Here is a 20,670-nt window from a genome sequence, read left to right as displayed (position 1 = left end):
AATCTTGGTAATCATAAAAAATCATATTTTTTTTGTGATGTAAACCTGGTTGTTGTTTCCTTAAATGCAGAGAAAGATAGGAAAAAACAGTGACTACAAAAGCAAGAATTGTAAGGGAAAAATTCAATCTTCTCATCATATCACTTGAATTAAATGCACTACTAGTTTAAAAAAAAATATAATAATAAAAATAATGATATATCACCTGGAGTAAATCAAAATAACTCTGATATTTACACAAGACAATATTAGAATATCTTGACTTCAAAAATCAATTATTTCTCAGAAATATATATTCATGACTGTGTACAATGGAAGTAGTAGTGTCTTGTAGTGGAAACAGTGATATTTCATGGAACTATAAAGCTAAATGTTTTCTCCAGATGTCCAGGTCTTTTAGGCCAAATAAGGCTGAAATAATTTCTTTTGGTGACACACAAACTGTTTCACAACCATTTCCCAGGTCTCCTGACTCCACTCCTTTCCCAGGCATTCTTACTGGTTGATACCTCCTGTTCTGTTTAGGCTTTGTTGTTAGGTCCCATGTTGTCCCTGCTGAAGTCATCAGCCCTGCTGCCAGGTTAGCTTTGTTTAAGGGAACAGCTAAAGATGCAGTACTATGCCCACAGCAAAGATGGGAATTCCTTTCCCACAGCTGCCCAAGTCCCCATTGTTACTTACTGGCAGGAACACACTTGCTGTCTGGTGTTTAGGTCTGTGCAGCCCAGATGGGGTCAGTGAGACCACCCAGTGTCCACTGAATTCCTAGAAAATGCATTGACAGAACAATGGGATTTTCTTATTTTTGTTTCTAATGTATGGTGTTTGAATGCAATTAATGAAAAAAATTACTTGCATAATTAAGAAAAAATTGTCAAAAAAAAAAAAAAGTTCAGAAAGCCCAGGGAGAGAAATTGAGAGGAATAGCTCATAATTGTATTCACTATAGGTAAATAGAGATTATTTTACTGTCAGTTTTAATCAAGTCACATTGCACTCTGTGGACAGACTTCATGACTGGATTTTGATAAGAAAACATACAGTTGAACAGAATGCAATATAAAATACGTGACCACTATTTACAATGTATCTGGTCTGGGTTAGAGGAAAAAGTTATTGATAACAAGATAGTCTCACTAATTTTCATATTCCTCCTGTGTATATAATTGTACATTCCAAATAATTGTCATATAATATTTAAATTTTAAAAAAACCAACAAAGTGGAAAAGAAAATCTGCTAATATGAATTCCAGTGAAATTTGTTTGAAAGAAGCAATGATAGAGAGTACAAGAAGAAAAAAAAAAATCTTCTTGTTAATAGCACCAAGTTTGGTTAAGATATAGGCTGGAAATCAGAATAGCTCACAATGACATAACCAAGTGCAAGTCATCAAATTATAGTGTCACTGTAATTGAGAAAGGTTTACATGACTTCTTTTAATTTTTTTTAAACAAAAGGCAAATTTGCAGCATTTATGATGGCTGAAACCCTTCCTTTGAATATGCCTTGCCTTGCCTTGCCTTGCCTTTCCTCCCTCCCTTCCTTAGATATTGCATATCTTATTAAGCTCTAATAATGAAAAGGGCATGGAATTCAGTAAAGGAAAGGAAGGGGTAAACATCTAAAAAATACAAGACAAAATTAAAACACATTTTGGATTTGCTGCATTTCTCTGATATGTATTCTTTAATTTAAAAATTCACATTGAAATTCTATACACAAGTTATTTTAAAGTGTTACTATCAGTTCTAATATCAAGACCATACTTTTGGTAGGAAATAAGGCATTTCATGTAGCAGCACACTTGTTCTTCTGCCCACATGATCTGTTTTGATTTGCCTCCATTTCAGCAACTGCAAGAGCTTTAGTGTAGAAAACTGGAGCACTGGGATTGGCTAGAAACACTACGGCAAGGTCTAGATAACTCATGGGTCAAAACTAAATTTTCCCTTAATTTCTGAACACTTGGTTGCCTTTCCTGTACTCTGTGTTCACTATGCTGGAATTGGCTATAAAGGGGAAAAAAAAAATCAAGAAACATTACCTAATGTGTGAGAGACCAAACTGCCATGGTAATGGATCCCAGTAGGACTGCAGAGCCATTTTTCTTCTCCTCTGATTTTCTTTGTTCATGAAGTTCCTGTGTTTCTACTGCCAGCTAGAGTGATCAAGTGCCAAAAGAAAGGATTCTGTAAATCTTTTAACACAGATAAAAAGCAGCATGTTATTTATAGAGATGAAGAAAGTCTGCTCTGCCCTTTTCCATCTTGAATTGTGAGATACACCAACGCAACAAGATCTGCTCCTGTGCAGTATTTTTCTCCATATTTCACCACACGTATTTTTACTTCTGGGGTGGAGGAGCTTTCCTCAGTAACATTCGTGAAAGAAAAGGAAAAATTGGTATGTCTACTTTGTGACAACCTTCTATTTTTTTGGATGAACTTTACCAGTTTTCTGGTTGTTTCTCCATCCCTTCCACCCTCAGTATACAAAATCATGACCCCAAGGATCACAGCTGGGACAAAATAGATGGGGAAAGACAAGACGGTGGTTAGCTTGGAGGTAGATCTTATTCATCCTTGAGCCTATCTTCTCTTTCTTTACCATAGCCTACTTTTTAAGTCAACTCTGGAAAATACTGCAAAATTCCAGAGGGGGAAGTACCACTCTCGCAGTGCTCCTGTTACAGGGATTTTAAAACCTCTGATACTGTTTATTGCATACCAACAACCATGAAAAAGGTTATCTTGCTTGTCAAACAATTATTTTCCATTTATTAATAGTGCTTTTTATCAGCATCCAGAAGAACAACTCATTTGCATACTTCCCCAAGGTTTATGGGAACATTAGCTTAACTGCTTCAAAAGCCCATTCATCAAATCATTTCTTTAGCTCTGGTAGGGCTCACAGTAGCATGATATAGTAGAAAGTCAAGCTGGGGTAAAGGGTTACCATAACTTAGGTTCACATTTTGGGCAATCATCTCATCCATTTGCTCCAGCATTTATGTGTAAACTTAAACCTGTCACATGTGGAGAACATTGCCACATTTCAGCAAAGGCTTATTAACTGCTATTCTTCATAAGTTTAAATTAAAAGACAAACTTACTCAAGGTTCTTTTCTCACACTTCTTGAGAACTCAATTTCCTACAGTCAGGTTTGTTTATTGGCTTCACCGTGAAGACTCTTGGTAATCCTGCTTATCTTTATTATGTTCACAGCCCTTTTTAATGTGGTATCTTAAATACCAAATACAGTCATTTAGTTCATCTGAAAATTAAACACAAGGGACATAGGGTAATGATAAATGAAATTGTGTCAAGTGGAAGAGATATTTAGTCAGCACTGAAGGAATTAAGGCTTGACTCTGCATTATTTAATTAACAGTCAGCAAGAGGGGTTAATAAATGTTAATAATATTAACAGTACATATGAGCTATTAAGATGAAGTAATCCATCTTGCAGTCTGCAAAAAGGACTGGAAGGCAGAACACTCAGTGCTGTCTCACTGGCCTTGCTAGAGAATCTGTGTGCAGTTTTCAGATCCCTTTCAGTGCATCTTCTAAACTGGCCAGTCATGCAGAGGTCTGTGTAAGTCCTACACTGAGTTTCCTGGAACTGATGTTCCAGGAAAGTCAGTTTCCTGAGCTCACAAAAGTTGTGCTGAGAAGCAGCTTCTGCCTAGAATATGGTGTCAGTCCAAGAAGATGCAGCCAACAGAATCACCTTTCCTTCACCATGGGGAATGAGGGTATCCAGGTCTCCTGCTGAAAACAGGTCACCTACACAAGCTGTGCACACCATTGGTGCTAAGTCACTGAGCAAGCTGGAAGAAGCATGTTTAGCTGTGTTTCCTCTGGATTATTAATGTAGCTGTGCTAAGATATTAATAACATTTCATCAGTGGTGGTCCCAAACTGCTGTGCCAGAAAGGTCAACTACATAAAGAATTTAAAGCAAAGAAGTGCAACAAAAGTCTACACTCAATTCAATGAACCAACCAAAAATCCTAGCGCTCCAAACAAATAAATACCATTGTTAGTTAATTATAAATTACAGATATAAGAAAATTAGTTTGACTGTATTCACTTTACTATTGTATTTGTGTAATTGTAGTACTATAAAATTAGATTTTGTTGCTTTCCTATTTCACTTATTAGTTGGAGGGTTCTAAAGAGACACATTGTGGTTGGTTTAGAATTATTTTCTAAAGGATTTAGGCCTACTGTTTTTGTTCATTTCAATGAATACTACATCAAAATCACCATGATGTTTCCAATAAATTTCAAAACTGTATTTTCACAACAGTTCAAGGGCAGAGTATATTCACATTGTTGGTTTAGTTCAAACCAGGAGTGTGGTTTTGAAGAAAACAGTCCAACCGTTCCCATGCCCCACATCATTTGTTTCATACTATATAGCAGTCTAAGATTGACCGAATAGCCATCCTTTTTGGATGAAATTAAACTGAAAGATGAACACTGCAACCATAAATAGCCAGGTTCAAATATTACTTGGGTTTCAGTTCATGGCCTGCACTAGGTGTAGCCTGAAATAACACACCTTCTTTAAAAATTTGTAGCCTGGACTTTGAATTCTCAGTATTAACAGGCCACCTCAGAGATGCAATTCACAGAGATGCATTTCAAGACTTCTAGGACAGCCTCGCAGAGCAGATAAAATTTTGTCTTCCTTCAATTTCAGGAAATAAAATTAGCAAGTTCCCCCAAAGTCACAGAGTAACCCAATACATAAGATTTGCAGGAACATCTGCTCAGAGACAGATTAATGTAAGTGCATTTTTAATGCCACCAATCTGAATACTCTCTCACTAAGATCCTCTTGCCAAAAAACCACCTTGCCCATTAGCACTGATTTCAAACAGATCCTCTACTAGAAAACTGCATTACTAGCTCCTAAACTCAATGGACACCCTCCTTTTCTGCCATCTGAGTTCTGTGTATAAATGCATTCAGGCACTGAACAACACAAAATAGGTTTAATCCAGGCAGGTTAAAGCAGCCTCAAAGTCACAGGCTCTGGTTTTTGTGGGGGCTTCAATACCCTGGCATCAGCTGGAGAAGCAAGACAGAAAAGCACAAACACTCCAGGAGGTCCCTGGAAAGCACTGATGGGTAGTGGAGGATCCCACGAGGTGATCCTTATACTAGCAAACAGGTAAGGCCTTGTTGGGAATGTGAAAGTTGAGGGCAGCCTTGGCTGTAGTGACTGTGACTTTGGAGCTCAGTACTGGGGGAGGAAGATGCAGAGCACCAGGTAGGATTGCAAACATGGACTGCAGGAGAGTCGACTTTAGCCTCTTAAGGGATCATCTGGGAACCATCCCAAGAGAACAGGCTCTGCAGGGAAGAGGGGTCCCAAGAGACTGGTTGATATTCAAAGGAGGTTGACATCCTGCCAACTCAAGAATGCCGCTTGCCTCTCACAACATTCTCATAGGCAAATCAGGAAGCATGGACTGGATGAGTGAACAGAAAGGTGGATTGGGAACTGGCTCAATAGTAGATCCCAGAGAGATGTAATCAGTGTCACAGGATCTTGTTGGAGGCCTGTCCTTAGAGGTGTTCCCCAGGATTTATTACTCTGTTTAACTTATTCATCAATGACCTGGATGAAAGGGGAGAGGCTGCCTCTGCAAGCTCCCTGATGGCACAAAGCAGGGAGGAGTGGTTGATACCCCAGAGGGCTACGCAGCCCCTCAGAGGAACCCCAGCAGGGTGGGGAGATGGGCAGAGTGGAACCTTCTGAAATCCAGCAAAGGAAAATGCAGGGTCCAGAACCTGGGGAAGAGCTCAAGGGAGGTGTCCTGCCCCTCTGCTCAGCCCTGGTGAGGTCGCATTTGGGGTGCAGTATCCAGTTCTGGGATCCTTAGCACAAAAGACACAGGGAGCTCCTGGAGTGGGTCCAATGGAGGGTGACAAAGGTGATTAGGGGAATGGAGTACCTAATTTAGAGAAGACTGAAGGAGCTGGACCTGTTCAGTCTACACAAGAGACAGCTGAAAGGGGGCCTCATCCATGTCTGTAAGTGTCGGAAGAGAGGGTGTCAAGAGGATGCATCCAGGTTCTTCTCAGTGCTGCCAAGCAATAGGGCAAGAGACAGATGTTGCACAGGATGTTCCACTTGAACAAGAGGAACATATAATAATAACATATAATAACATACAATAATAACATATAATAATAATTCCTTTAATGTGTGGGTGACCAAGAACTGAACAGACTTCCCAGGAAGGTTGTTGGGTCTCCCTCACTGGAGAGAGATATTCACAAATTACCTAAACATAATCTTGTGTGTTGAGTTCCAGGATGACCGTGGTTGAGCATAGGTTGGACCAGGTGATCATCTATGCTGCCTTCCGGCTTTACCCATTCTGTGACTATGTGTTTCTGTGATTTTGTTTTTCAAAAGTGTAATGTTTTGTCAGCTTATTCGTGTTATTTATAGACAAGATTTAAAAGGCATGTTTACTTAAAACAGAGATCTGCACTAACAGAACAAAGATACAAGCTGCTTAAAAGAAAAATTAATTTCTAAAGCTGCTGCTAACAATTCATTGTTACAAGTGTTTGAGGTTTACTAATTAGTCTTGAAAGTATGTCTCTGATCTGGCAGCTGAGAACTACCAGACCTCTCCTTTAGCTTTTTGCCGTTGTTGACTGCAAATATTAGAGACACAGGGCAGACTCTTTGCCAGTAATGGGCAGGGTCTACTCCTATTTCAATTTATTTTGATTTTCCTCTGCTGTGACTGGGCAATGAAAGACCTCACGGTCCTGTGGAATATGAAGACATCTTCCTTTGTCAGCCTTAGAATATCTTCATTAACATTTCAATCACATCTCTTAATCAGTATATTCCCAGCAGACTTCAGGCTGCTTTTCTTTTTCAGAAGCCTCTAAAGATGCATGGATAAAATTGCACATTTCATGTGACATAGGGAATAGTAAGTACAATGTTCTTCATGTGAACTTATTGCTATTTGCTCTCTGAGACAACATATAAAGGGGAAAGTGAGTGCAAAAGGCAACTCCTGGAATGGAGAGCTTATGCTAAGAAACACTTCTTCCCTGAAAAAAGATCTTTTATTTTAGAATATAATTATAAGGAACATATATTCTAATAAAGTAAGTGGTGCTCTTGGGAATTTTATTGCTTATTTTCATAATTGAATAGTTATTAGCACAGATTTAGCCTAGCAAATGAAAAAATTTCCAAATCCCCAAAATTTCTTGGGCAAAATTTGGGAGCCAGCAGAAAGCAAGGACTTGTTTTCCATTTGTCTCCAGTTTGTAGCTTAATTATTAGCAGGCTGCTGTGCAAATAAGAGAACTTAGCAATGGGAAGGGGTCCAGACTGTGCCAGCTAATGTGGGAACAAGAAAACAAGCCCTAGCATTATCCAGTTTACTATCATAGATGAAGCCACAACATTCCAGCATTTTAGTGCAAATAGCATCAGTAGATAACAGTCATTTATCCAAACATTATTCTTTACAAGACTAAGTAGCTTTCAGTCCATGAGGGTTTCTTAGGTTTACAGTGTGATCTCTGAAACTTATTTGTTATCTCAAGTAGTTTCCTTGTGAGCAGGGGCTATTTAAAGAGAAAATCAAGGTTGATGCCCTTCTATGATCTGTTGGAGCAAACCTCAGATGCACTTGAAGCCACATGAGCACTTGAAGCATGAAAATCTTACCTGTTCAACATCACTGCACCTTGCAGCAACAAATAGGTTCTCTAGAAAAAAAATCCTTGAGAAAGTATTCTGGCAAGACTTAAAAGTTGCCTTTGAGCAGTTAACAGAAAGCTTTTTACAGAAAGTCTTTTAATTCTGTGATATTAATCTGGAAGTTGTAGGACATAATTTCTAATAACAAACAAGTTTAAAAAAGCCCCCTAAAGAGTAAAAAACAAAAAATTACTATGAAGAATAAATATTTTCTTTTTATTTTCAAATATTTGTGCAAATATTTGATTATATATTTCTTAATAATTATCAATAGGATTTGTGATGCAGTTGAATCCTTGTGAGAAGCTTTACGAGTACTTATAAATTCCAAATGACTTGACATTAAATAGGATGCAAGAAACTTTCCCCACACTTACCTCTCACCAGAAGTAGCTTGAAAAAAATCTTAAGATGCTAGGAAATAAATTTGTTTTTTTGGTTTTGACCTTTCTTCGTTCCTCAGTCTTGTTTCTGCATTTGTAATTTAAATACAATACAGTAGAAAAGGTAGGATTATCACAACAGATCTGTGTAAAAAGGAAATGAATTTAGAATGAAAATGAAAACCATTCCTTACTGGAACAAATTAAATGCTTGAGGTAGAGGCCTGGCTGCATGTAGATATGTCTGGTATGGCAGACATGAGAAGAAAGAGCGCAGCTGCTGCAGAAAGCAAGGAGGAGCAGCAAACACATGTATAGATAGTGGTGAAACAACAATAGATGTACCATAAAACAAAAAGTGGGAGCAGACTCCTGTCCATGAGCAGATGCTGAAACAGAAATGAACTTTGCAGGCAAAGGCAAACAATGCCAAAACTGAGGTCCTGTGGACAAAAGGGCAGAAATCCAAATAAAATCAGCATCTCATTCTGATACACCCACTGTGCATCCAGAGTAGCCATAAAGGGTCATTGTTCATCAGACTTAGTTTATAGTTTGCAAAAATACAAATAATGAAGCTAAATTTATGCATTTGGACTGCAATATTCACAATCTCAGCTGATGAACTTCAGTGTACAGCATCCTCAGCTGATATGTACATACAGATGCTGTTTTCTGGTCTATCAAGTAGATAATGTTGAATTTTCATAAGTACAGGGTAGAACATGAGTCATGTTGCAGTATTGACAAAATTTCTACGAGCTTCAGTGATATTACATTTTGACCTACTGTATCTCTCAGGCCCTCTGAAAATATTGCACAACCACTGTTTTTCACTTCACTGTTTTATTAATGCTGATCTACTCTTTTTACAAGTAAAAGGGTTTAACATTGGAGAATGCTGATTCAATTGCCTCAAACATTTTCTCAAATATTATTTTTACATGAGATTTTTGAAATACTTCATTTTGACAAGGTCAAATAACCTTGTCTGAGTAACTGGTTTGGTTTTTGATTTTATGAACCTTTATCCACCCAACAAAAATCTCATTATCCATAACCATTTTTTATAAAAGTCAAAACAAGTAAAAAAGAAATTCTCTATTCTTAACTAAATTAAGCAAGTCATGGGACTACTTTGGTATTTGGAAATATCATATTGAGAGAATTTGCAACTTTATGTCCCAATTTGTGATGAAAGGCATTTATGAACTAGATGGAAGACTGGGAATACCAGGTAGCTCTTCCTCCCATGTCAAATTTCAAGCACTTTGGGAAAATCAAAAATTCATTTCATGTTATTTAGAGTTAAATGCGATTGTCCATGGTTCATACAAGATGCTTCTTTCAAATCAGTATCCATACTGAAGAGCTGTTTTCGTCACTGTCGGTTGCAGCAATTATTCCCCTCGCAGCTTCACACCTGCCCAGTGCTAACCTTCAGGTTTGTCAGGGCAAAACAACACCTGGTAGAAGGGAAGCTACCAAAATATTTAAAAAAAATATGCTGTCACACAGTTTACAAAGGTAGTGGTAGAGGCAGTGACAGCAAAAGAAAAAAAATCTGCTTTCTTCTCTAAGCACTTCCAGAGCTCAACCGTTGAAATGCAGATGAGGAGACTGCTCCAAAATTGCAGAGCTACTGTCACTGTCTAATTGCAACCATTTAATTCTGTGGCAACATTTGGGCATTATTCTTCATGTCTGGAAGTTGAAATAGGGAAAATCACGTGCAAAGCTCAGTGTTATCAAGACTGACTAATAGACTATGAATATTCTGTGTTGGATACAAACTAGCCCTTGAGCAGAAGAATTAGTTTCATGTATATACATCTTCTTCCTCATTCATAGGTGCTTTCTTCCTGTACAGAAAGAAGTTGTTCACTTTTGCAATAAAATTGTTCGATGTATTTAGGGTTCAGACTCTTTTACATTAGGTAAACCCTTGCTTGTACACAGAAGCATACCACTAAGAACTTCTGGAATTTTTGGTGAATTATATGAAATTATGTCCGGTTACTTTCTGTCTTCCTTTAAACAGTCTATAAACAAGCAAGAGCTCAGTCCAAGACAACACTGCTCTTTGTAAGTGACAGTGGGACATTTATGCCAGCTGACAATAGAGCCCATGTACTTGAACTACGAAATGACAGGTTCTCCTGACTGTACATGGTCATATTTTGCTAGACATGCAGATATAAGCACAGGAACTCCACCATTCAGCCTGATATTACAAGATGTATAGTACTGTTAGCACCAAATCTGTTAATTAACTGATCACAGGAGTGATAGATTTCTGTATAGTACACAGCCCTCTGGTCTAGTATGAGTGATATTCTATCCTGGCACCTCATTTCTCATGAAAGAACTGAACTAGCCATGATGGAACCTGTAGGCTGTGCCATAGCAGTGTTGCATGAAGATGGCTACTTGCCAACAGACGAACACAAGTCAAGCAAAACCAAGGTCAGAGTCAAATGACTGCATCTCCCAAATTCAGCCTCTGCCTTAGAGAGAAATTTCAGCATTCTAAGTGGGCTTTTTCCCATTCAGATTCATCTAGTAAGAATTTAACTCTTAATATTATATTTTGACCTTTCTGTTAGACAAAAAAAAATAGTAAAAGCTGACCCAAACAGAGGTCTGAAATGTACATACAGTAATTTCACGAATACAAGCCGCACCAATTTGACCAAAATTTTGGTGGAAACCCGGAAGTGCGGCCAATATTCCGGGGCGGCTAATACATTAACAAAATTCTAAAAGCTGCCAACACGGAAGTGAGAGCCCGCGGCAGCCCCAAGTCAAGCTGGAGCCCGGCCGGCCCCGGCAGAGGTGGGAAAGCCTGGCAGAGGCGGGGCCAGCAGTGTGGGGGGCGGGCGGCAGAGCCTGGGCCAGCAGGGCGGGGCAGGGGGGGCGGCAGAGCCCGGGCCAGCAGGGCGGGGGAGCCCGGGAGAACTGGGGCTAGCAGTGCAGGGGAGCATGGCAGAAGCAGGAAGGCCAGCGGGTGGGGCTGCCTGGCAGCGGGGGAAGCCCAGCAGAATCGGGGCCAGCAGCGTGGGGGAGCCCGGCGGTGCGGGGGCCTGCAGTGCCGGCCAGGGCGAGGAAACGCGGCGGCGGCGGCAGCCCGGCGGCGGGGCTAGGGAACGCGGCGCGCTGCGGCCGGCGAGCCCGGCGGCGGGGCTAGGGAACGCGGCGCGGCCGGCGAGCCCGGCGGCGGGGCTAGGGAACGCGGCGCGGCCGGCGAGCCCGGCGGCGGAGCTAGGGAACGCGGCAGCGGGGCGGTGCTGATGGGAGAGGGGGGCCAGCGAGCCCGGCGGCGGCGGCAGTACCACCCGGCCAGCCCCGCCGAGCCGTGGCGCTGAGCTGGGCCACCCGGCCCCGTCGGCAACCATGAGCGGGCCGAGCCTTCCTGGCCCCGCCCCGAGCCAGTAAAGCCCGCTATGCCGCGATCCTGTTACTAATTGGCCAATTTGTGAAAGCTGCGCACGGATTCTCGCGACGAACGAAAGTGCGGCTAATATTCGGGGTGCGGCTTGTCTATTGACAAAGACAGCAACATTGTCGAGGCACCGGGGGTGCGGCTTATAATCCGTGCGGCTTGTATTCGTGAAACTACTGTAATTTCACATATGTGGGAAATTAGGTGCGTGTTCTAAGAGAAAATGAAAGAGTCACTACCCACAGTGAAGCTGTTAACTTCTGCTTGTATTACGCATTGAGCTTTGTGGGAAAGTGTAATAAATCAAATAACACTTTTCAACATTTTCAGTTTCCTCTTATACACACAAAAAGAAAAAAAAAAGCTTCATTTCTGCTGAACTAGATTTACATATTTTGGAATTCTAGTTTCTTCCTAACTTCTCTTTGATAAGGAGCAAATCTTCTGTGTTTTGGAAAGAAAGTCCCAAAAGTAAGAATGTAATTATATTTGTATGCATGTGTGTTATTTCATTGACACATAAGCAAAAACACCCCATCAGGATCAGAATGTAATAAGTAGGACTTTCTTCCTGTGAACATTTAGTGGCATTAAGGCATTTTTGTCTATACTGCTTTCTCTTTACATTTGCTTTCAGTGAGCCATCTAGGAATTAAGTTTTACCAACATGAATATTCATTCTTTCTTTTACCTCTAGTGGCTTTGGATCAAGCCCAGAGCATAGTTGCAAGTGTATGTACATGAATATTTACAGGTGCCAAATTTTATATCCACATTTGCAAATGCTGCACTAGAAGTGGTTTCTTCCATTTGCAGTCACAAACATGACAGTGCCATATTTCTCTTTTGACCTATCACAACAGCTCCAGTCTGAAACGATGATTATTCATGGAAGACTGCGCGTGATCAAAACAGAGTTAAAAAGATTTGCCAAAACAAAATACAGTGAATAATTGTGAATAATAAATTCCAGGAAATTACAGTCTGAGAGCAGACTTTCCACAGGCTTAAAAGGAACATCAAATAATTTCTTTGTCAGCTCTTCTCAGTATCTGCTGCATCAAATTTCTTACTGCAAAACAGTTTAAAAATCCAGCATAATCTTTAAAGTGCATCAGACTTCTGACATTACATCTGAAAATGGAATAAGCAGGGTAAAAGACACAGCATAACCCCCATTGTGCTGTCTCTGCTGACCATCATTCACAATGGACATGCAGCATTCCAGAGTTCAGTGTATTCTTATGACAGCCTGAGATAATGCTACCAAGGCTGGAGCTGAGCTCAGTTATCTTTATGACTGATAAAGCAGACTACACGAAAAAAGTGTACAGACAACCACAGAGGCACTAAAAATAGCAGAGGACTGGGGAAGTTACTTTTTGTTACCTCTCTCTTATTGCCCATCAGCAAATGCGTTGACTTTGAAGATATTTTAGTACCCATGAGACTGCCAATGTTATAAGCTTGATCTGTCTCCTGTGTGTTGCAATTTTACTGCAATGATCCCAGTGAAGGAATTTCATGGAGTGTCTCAGATCAATGAATAAACAATTAAAATGTTATAATAAACTTTAATAATTAAAGCCATTAAATTACAAATAGAGTAAAAAAAGAAAATTATTAAATCAAACTTGGCACATATTTTTCTTTGGGAATTCTCTTTTTCCTTTGCTTTTTTTTTGGTTGGTTGGTCTTTTTTTTTTTTTTTTTTTTTTTTAACTGTACTCATCACAGAGATGAGAGGGGAAAAAAATTGGCTTTCTGTTACAGGACAGTCACCTAACCTGCAGAACTTACATTTCCAAAGAGGATTTTCCCTATCCTATAAAGCAAACATTGCACCTATAGGAAAAAAAGCAGTTCAGCACTGCTTTTCTCCTCATGGAAAGTAGACAGAGACTGGACTCTTCCCTGGCTTAGATTGGTTTTATAAGCCCATGGCTGTTAGTAGATATTTTCTGAGCACAATCCTGATTGCAGAGTTCATCTGTCATTTAAGGCAAGGACACTGGCATTTGGATTCATGCATTCAAGTCTCTGCAGTGGAACTGAGAAGCTTCATGCCTTCAGGCAAGTCACTTAAACCCAGTGCTTCAATTTATCCTTTTACAAAATAAGTATAAATAATACTGCTCTCACTGGGGTGTTTTGAGGTCAAATTCTGATCTTATTTCAGCAAAACAAGGAGGAGCAGTTGATGGAATTAGGCTCAAGTAAACTCACCCCAAGTGTCTTTCATTGTAAAGTCCTTTACAAACTTCATACAATGCAAAACAATGAATTGCAACCAGCTCAGAGATAAAGGAGGTAGAGCAGCGGGTACACAGGGCTAAGCACTATCATACAGAGGGTTGAAAAAATCTAAGGATCACAGCAGGAATGTTTAAGTTTATTAAAAAGGTACTAACATTTTATTTTTTTTTCACTGCTGTTAAGCAACAGGCAGGCAAGATTATATCAGATATCTTTGCACATAAAACAGCAAAGGATTTGACTCAAAAGGTGCTTCTTCCCTCTTTGGAATCACTACTTTCAGTTTGGTTCTACCACATCTAAGGCTAAGAGCTGTATTTTGCTTAAAAATTTAGGCTTTTTGGATTCTGCCGGCAGTCAGTCCCCAGGAATACTGCAAAACCTTGCATTTCCTCTCGTCCCCGATCCCCTTTCCACAGGCCGGCAGGAAGCACTGGCAGGCTGCATCTCTCCCCCGATTCTCACCCGGCCCCTGGACTCGCTCGCCCCTTGCCCCTCTGTGCCCGCCCGCACCCGCTCGCTCCCCCTTCCCTCCTTCCCACTCATTTCTCACCCTTGCTGCTGCTCCCCACGACTCTGATCTCTCACTTCCTTCCCACTGCACATGCACACATTAAAACATCCGCAGCTTTTACAGCTGTGAGCCAGGATGAAAGGGCACGACAATTTCACTCACTGCATCTCTTCACCATTGCAGCTCTCGGTGTTTGTGCTCAATCTGCCCCAGGCAATCCTCCCCGAGATATTCGTAGCAATTAAAGAAAAGAGCAAAGAAACTGTGAAACATTTAGGGGGAAAGAAGAAATGTAAATCACGTATCAAGCACTTTTGGGAGCACAGGGAAAGCAAACTGCATGTAAATCTCAGTTTGAAAGTCAGTTGTTTTAAGAAACAAACATAATTAAAACAAACAAGCCATTCTATGTTGTTATTGCAGTTAATATCAATTAATCTATACAAGGCTTTGCTTCATTTCATGAAAACCTTTCTTAAAGCAGCTACTTTGCTTTAACCTTCATTCGTTCTTCACAGCTGGAATAAATGGTTAATCTCTCAGGGAATCATGCATGGTATTTGTTATTGATTTTATAGCTCAATAACATACCAGAGCTGCGAACAGGTTGGTATCAGATTAGGAAACAACTACTTAGAGGCAGACACCAGCTGTGCACTTGTGATAAATTACATTTTTCCCTATGAATTTTATACCTAGTTATAGTTAGTTTATAGGATTTAGCACCATATGGACTGCCTGCTAGCAGTAACAACCCAAAATTCAAACACTTTCCTCAGTGAAAGAAGCAACCTGTAGCTGGAGACTTTTCTTTTAGAATATTGTATTGTAATAATGGATCTGGAAATCATGAAAGGTTTGGCTCATACCTCTGTGTTTTGGGTTTGACACAGACACGAGGTTGTGTGAAACAGCAATACACAAATGGTAAATGTGCTAACATGAATATATGGAGAACTTGGAATCAATGTAGCCTACATACAGGGATTTTTTTTTTTTTAATGGCAGTATTGTTTTCAGAGCTGTTAAAAAGAAATCTCTCAGAGGTTTGTACAGGGAAGAAAATTTCAAACTATGCATTACATTCCAAAGATCAGTTCTACAGTGCCATATTTACAACTAAAATGTTTCCAAGAACCATTTGAATGCAATTAAAATTATTGCAACTTTTTTAGAATATATGTAAATGTGCAATCTTTTCTGGTTTTCCATCATCATTAAGGACCCCAGTTATGTGATACAATCACTAAATCTAGATATGGAAAGACCTGATAAGTGATCCTTTGGGTTATGCCTCTGCTGGAACAAAATTATTACCCAATAAACATCCAGAGGTGCTGACCCCAGTGTGACCACGTTATTTTCCCTGGAAGTTTTCTAGGCCATTTGTACACTTATTGTTTAGGTTAAGATAAATTGTCCAGATTAACTGGCAGCACAATGTAGAAACCTTACTTCTTATTCTCTTCTGCCATGGTTACAAGTTTCCTGATATAAACATAAAACTAATGACAAAACTCATAGACTAATAGATGGATATGTCATCATCAGTTTAATTCTAGCATCAGTGAAATGTTAAATATGAGGACTGTGTTCCATCTAAGTTTAAATGAGGGTGAAATGTAGCAAATAAGGCCTGTAGTTTATGAGAATGCTCTATAATAAAACTACATTCAAAATGTAAATAGCCAAAAATATCCCAAATTTAAACTTGTTGATCAGATTAAAATTCAATTTATTTGTAAAGTAACCTTATATAAAAGAACATTTGAGGACTGGACAGCATTTTACTAGCTTTTGGATTTAATATCAGGTGTTCACAAGACCCTGCAAATAAAGAAGTTGCCATACTAGGGCTGATATTCAAGCATCAACAGACATTCCTAGAGCTGAGTGAATAATTAAAAAAAATTGAATAACTTATTCAAAACTGTGAAATTCATCAACTAAATTACTTGAATAATACATCTATGAATTATGAACTGACTATGTTGGGTGAATAATACATTAATAATTAATATGAAAAATATAATTAAATTCTTCAAATTAATTACTCAGAGAATATGAGAAGCCATAATTATTCTCTATGCTGTACTCAAAGAATAGAATGCCTGAGTAGTCTGTATGCTCCTACAATTTCTCAGTGCAATACATAGGGTATATCTTTATAATTACAAAGTATTGGGGTGATATCTCAAATATCGTTTCAGGCTAAAAAAGAAGCAAAATGTCACAATTGAACAAAATAACATATGGTTTAATAGAAATATGCTAATGTTGGGATGTGTAACATGGCCTAGTTGGCAAAGACTCTGTCTCTGAACAAATGCCCAGAGGCAGGAATTTTTTGAAAAGCAGTGAAGTGCCAGGGCTGTGAATTTGTTAATTTGGACCATAGGTTATTTTCAAATGCCATCTTGTATGGTACCTGCATCAAGCAGTGAGTGTGGTTCAAGGGGCTCAGCCTCCCACCCACCCTCAGTGCTGGTTCCCAGGGCTGGAGTGGGGTCAGGATTTCAGTAGAAAGCTCAAGTTGCAGGACCTTACTTTGCAAGGATCTCTGTCTGGCATGCTTCTGGATCTAGCCACATTGAGTCCAGCTGTCTAGGAAGAAGGGGAACGAGCTCTCTAAGGGCTTAAGTGTTCATAGTTCTGCTCCAGGACTCACATTACTGGGCAGTACAGAGCAGCTGCATCTGTCTGAGGTGCATGCTTAGACAGAGTGGACAATTTGAGCATCCGTCTCCTTTTATGTGCACTTGCATTTGATACTGACATCACATTACAACATCAATCCTTTTTTGTTTTTGGGATGGGAAGGTGTGGTGTCCATAAGGTTTGGAGTCCCTCCTTTCTCATACTGTCCACTTTGCAGAGAGCAGAGTTTATGAGGAGCAGAAGGGAAATTGGCCTGCAAGCTAAGAATGGAAAAATTACAGGGTTCTACTCAATGTGTTTCCTTGCCTGTAGTTATTCTTGTCACATTTTCACATAAGACTGTGTAATTACTTCCTGCTGGATTCTGGCACATACCATAAAAATACACTTGCATTCTCCATGCACACATAGGGTAACGTTATGCTCAAATATGCAATGATGTGTGGAGTGATGCCAGTGAAAGCTGTGGCTGAGACCAGTGCTACATGTGGGCCACAGAACAGCTGAAATGAGGACTGATGTTGAAGATCCTCACTCAGTGATAGGAGGGAGGGTGATTTTTCATCCATTAGATATGGGCAAAGTTAGCATATTCATTACACTATTACAAATGGAAAATGCAAATTAACCACATACTGCATCCTTCTGTATTCTATTGCTATCTTGAAAGCATGGTAAATTTATTCTATTTGAGGAAATAAGAAAATTCTACATTCCCAGAAATGGTTTTGCTTTCAATTGTAAAATATTTTTAAAGATCTGAAGATCTGAAACAAAATAAAACAACCTATCAACCAAACATAAAACATTCAGAAAAAACCCTTCAGGGGTCTGTTTGTCCAGTTTCATAGTCATACCCTCACACGTATTCCACAGCCGCCCACAAACTGAGTATGCTGGTTTCAAAATATGTTTCCATGAATGTAAGGTCTCTTTAAAGGGTATTTCAAGCATTTTGCCAGTCTCTGATCTGATCTGTCTCGTTAATCAACCAACAAAAAACTGTTCTCTCCTTGACTGTAAAAGCAGATCTTGTTAGGGGATCCACTATGCTATAATGTCCAATCACTGTCTTCTTAACCTCTTAGGTGTGTCCCAGACCTGTCTTTTAGATTTCCCAATTAGCCCCACTCTCAAACAAATTCTCAGTTTTAGCTAAGCTATACTAGAGGTCCATTCTTTCGGTTTGTGAAAGATTCCAATTATGTGGAATAACTAATGAGATATCCATTTAATCTGATTAAACACAGACATTTTTATTCCCTGCATGCCTTTCCATTTCTTGGAATCAAGCATGCTAGCTGAAGAGAATATGTGTCTCAGGGAGAATAGCTGTGCTTCTTTTTCAATGTGTTATTACGAGGCAGGAGTCTTTAGAAATGAAAAATTCCTCTCTGAAGGGACACCTATCCTACAAAAGCAACCAGTGCTGTTTGTGTATGACGTTCTGCAGACAGCTTGTTTCTTCCTTCCCATGTCCTGGCCTGAGACATGGTTCTTCACATAAGCTTGAAATTGGCAATTGCATCCTGATTCTTCTAGGCACTGAGCATTCTCCCCAAAATGCTGAGTCTCCCAGAGTGTTAATGACATCAGTGGGAATGAAGGAGCTCAGTTCCCCACAGGGCTGAGGCACAGCTTCCTTCACTGGGGATTTCAAGTCCTGTTTATTCCTACAGATTTTCATGCCCTATCAGTCCTTGAAGGTGACACAGGAGAAAACATGATGACAACAGGGCATGACAAATCTCAGGGAAGATTTGAATGTAAATACTCTCCTGTGAAATGTAGATATTATTGGAATAACCTGAACAAATCAAGAAATTGGCTGGCAAGGGCACAGCATCATTATCACATTGCAATATCTTCAAGGAGAAATTGTATAAGGCCTTTTATAAGATTTATTACATTTCTGAAATGAAATAAAATATTGGACCTCTAATTTTTTTTAGTTAAATTTCATCAGTAACTCCCTACATTCCTTCTTCCTGCCCAATGAATTAGCCTTTATCAAATTTTTGTCTGAGATAAAAATGAATGATTTGCTTTTGATTAAAAAAAAAAAAATAAAAGAAAGAAAGAAAAAAAACCCTTCTGCCTAACTTTGAACTATGAATCAGCCTTGGCGCTCTCATTAAAAACTCCCTAACTTTTAATTGCAGAACACAGTCTCTGCTGTCCCCAGACTGGGAAGTAAGATTCTTGGCAGTTACTCAAAGGAAAAATGGGGGAAAAAATCAGCATTACTGTTATCATAACTCGAGACAAAGGTGTGCTGTGAGCGCATTTATTCAAGTTGGAAGTTGCAAATTTATCAACTTTGTTCCATCACTGAATCCCTCTACCGACTTTTGACAAATGGTATTCATTATTCACCTCATTTCACCAGCAGAAAATTTCTAGTAGACACTTACTCTGCTAGAGTATTATATTTGTAATTAGTCCTACAGCTTTGAATTTGTATTTGTAGAAGCAAACAGCATAATACGGTGCAAGACTATTTGAAGAGAAGAAATCTTCAGTCACTGGAGCAACATTCTTTACAGGACTTTGCCCAGTACTACCCTTTCTGTATAACAAGTAATGGTGGTAAGGTTCCAAATTATAAAGTAGAGGAACGTTTAAGAAAATAATTTTCTACTGTTTTTCTGCACTTAATTTAAAAAATCAAACACAATATAGACAAAATGAAGGTTCAGACAGAAATCCCTGTGCAAAATTTCACCAGCGATACTGGATTCTTGAGCTGCTGGTGAGGGACCTGATGGCAATTGAGAAAGGAATATTTTCTGAAAAACAAGAAGACGACAAACAGCTCGGGAAGTTAGAGAATTAAGTGTTGTGTGGGGGAAAAGAAAATCTCTTTGAATGAGTCATAAAAATGCTGTACAGAGCAGAATACAGAGCAGAACTTTCACATGTATACTTGAAAATTAATATTTTTCCATGTTTCTCAGTATATTTCTGATTCAGTCTAATCTACTTACAGTTCAACAAGGAATACATAAATGCTGCCATTGTATTCACAGACAATACCATCCAAAGTACTGTAGAGGGATTTGAGAGCACAGGAATACAAGGTGAAATGAAACTGTTGGAATTCAATGTCTGCAGACACAAGGCACTGAACCGATCTATGACTTTGCTTTTGTGAGGTGGCTTTGGACTATAGGCTAAGCTTGGCAATGGAGAGGTTCCCATTTCATACTGAATAAAAGTTGAGAGTGCCTTCTTTGGCACACCTTTATGAATAACATGGATAACCTTGGAGAATCTGGTGCTATAGAAAGGGCAAAGAAACTGGCTGGTTAGGAAAGTGACTCCAAGAAAGCGGCAGGATTGGGAAAGATGACAAAAGCAGAGGGTCTGGAAACTCAGAAAAAATGGATTAGATGCCATCACATGATGTTAGAGTAGACATTAAAAGAGATACGGGGTTTTCTTGGCTCTCTAGACTTCTCTACAGCCACCCCTGAAGTATGACACATGTGAACAGAAAACCAGGCGATTAAGAACTGGATACCGTAAGGTATTACTTTGAGCAGATTGGCACTGAAAACTAAGCAAAAAGCTGCTCAGAGAGATGGGATATGGAGGTTTTGATGTAGCTGGAACCAAATCCAACCATCCAAACTGCATTTTTCCAAATGACCAAGTAG

General features: G+C 39.4%; 1 long non-coding RNA gene across 7 annotated transcripts in view; it reads right to left on the bottom strand.

Annotated features, from left to right (window-relative positions):
• Positions 1-14,582, bottom strand: part of LOC117007262 — a 58,730-nt gene extending 44,148 nt beyond the window's left edge. For 4 of the 7 annotated variants that reach the window (XR_004420109.1, XR_004420110.1, XR_004420104.1 and 1 more), the window contains exons 1-4: positions 14,393-14,582; positions 3,115-3,276; positions 2,047-2,160; positions 682-765 (exon numbers count right to left, since the gene is read on the bottom strand). This is a non-coding gene — a long non-coding RNA (uncharacterized LOC117007262). Of the gene's footprint in view, positions 1-681; positions 766-2,046; positions 2,200-3,114; positions 3,277-14,392 lie in introns of all 7 variants that reach the window. The other 3 variants (XR_004420108.1, XR_004420111.1, XR_004420107.1) reach the window with 3 other exon arrangements.
• Between the last annotated feature and the right edge of the window lie 6,088 nt (positions 14,583-20,670).

Source organism: Catharus ustulatus, chromosome 1 (genome assembly GCF_009819885.2).
Source record: "Catharus ustulatus isolate bCatUst1 chromosome 1, bCatUst1.pri.v2, whole genome shotgun sequence".
Lineage (NCBI taxonomy): Eukaryota > Metazoa > Chordata > Aves > Passeriformes > Turdidae > Catharus > Catharus ustulatus.
The sequence above is the reverse complement of the archived record's forward strand: the minus strand, read 5'-3'. Positions and strand labels throughout refer to the sequence as shown.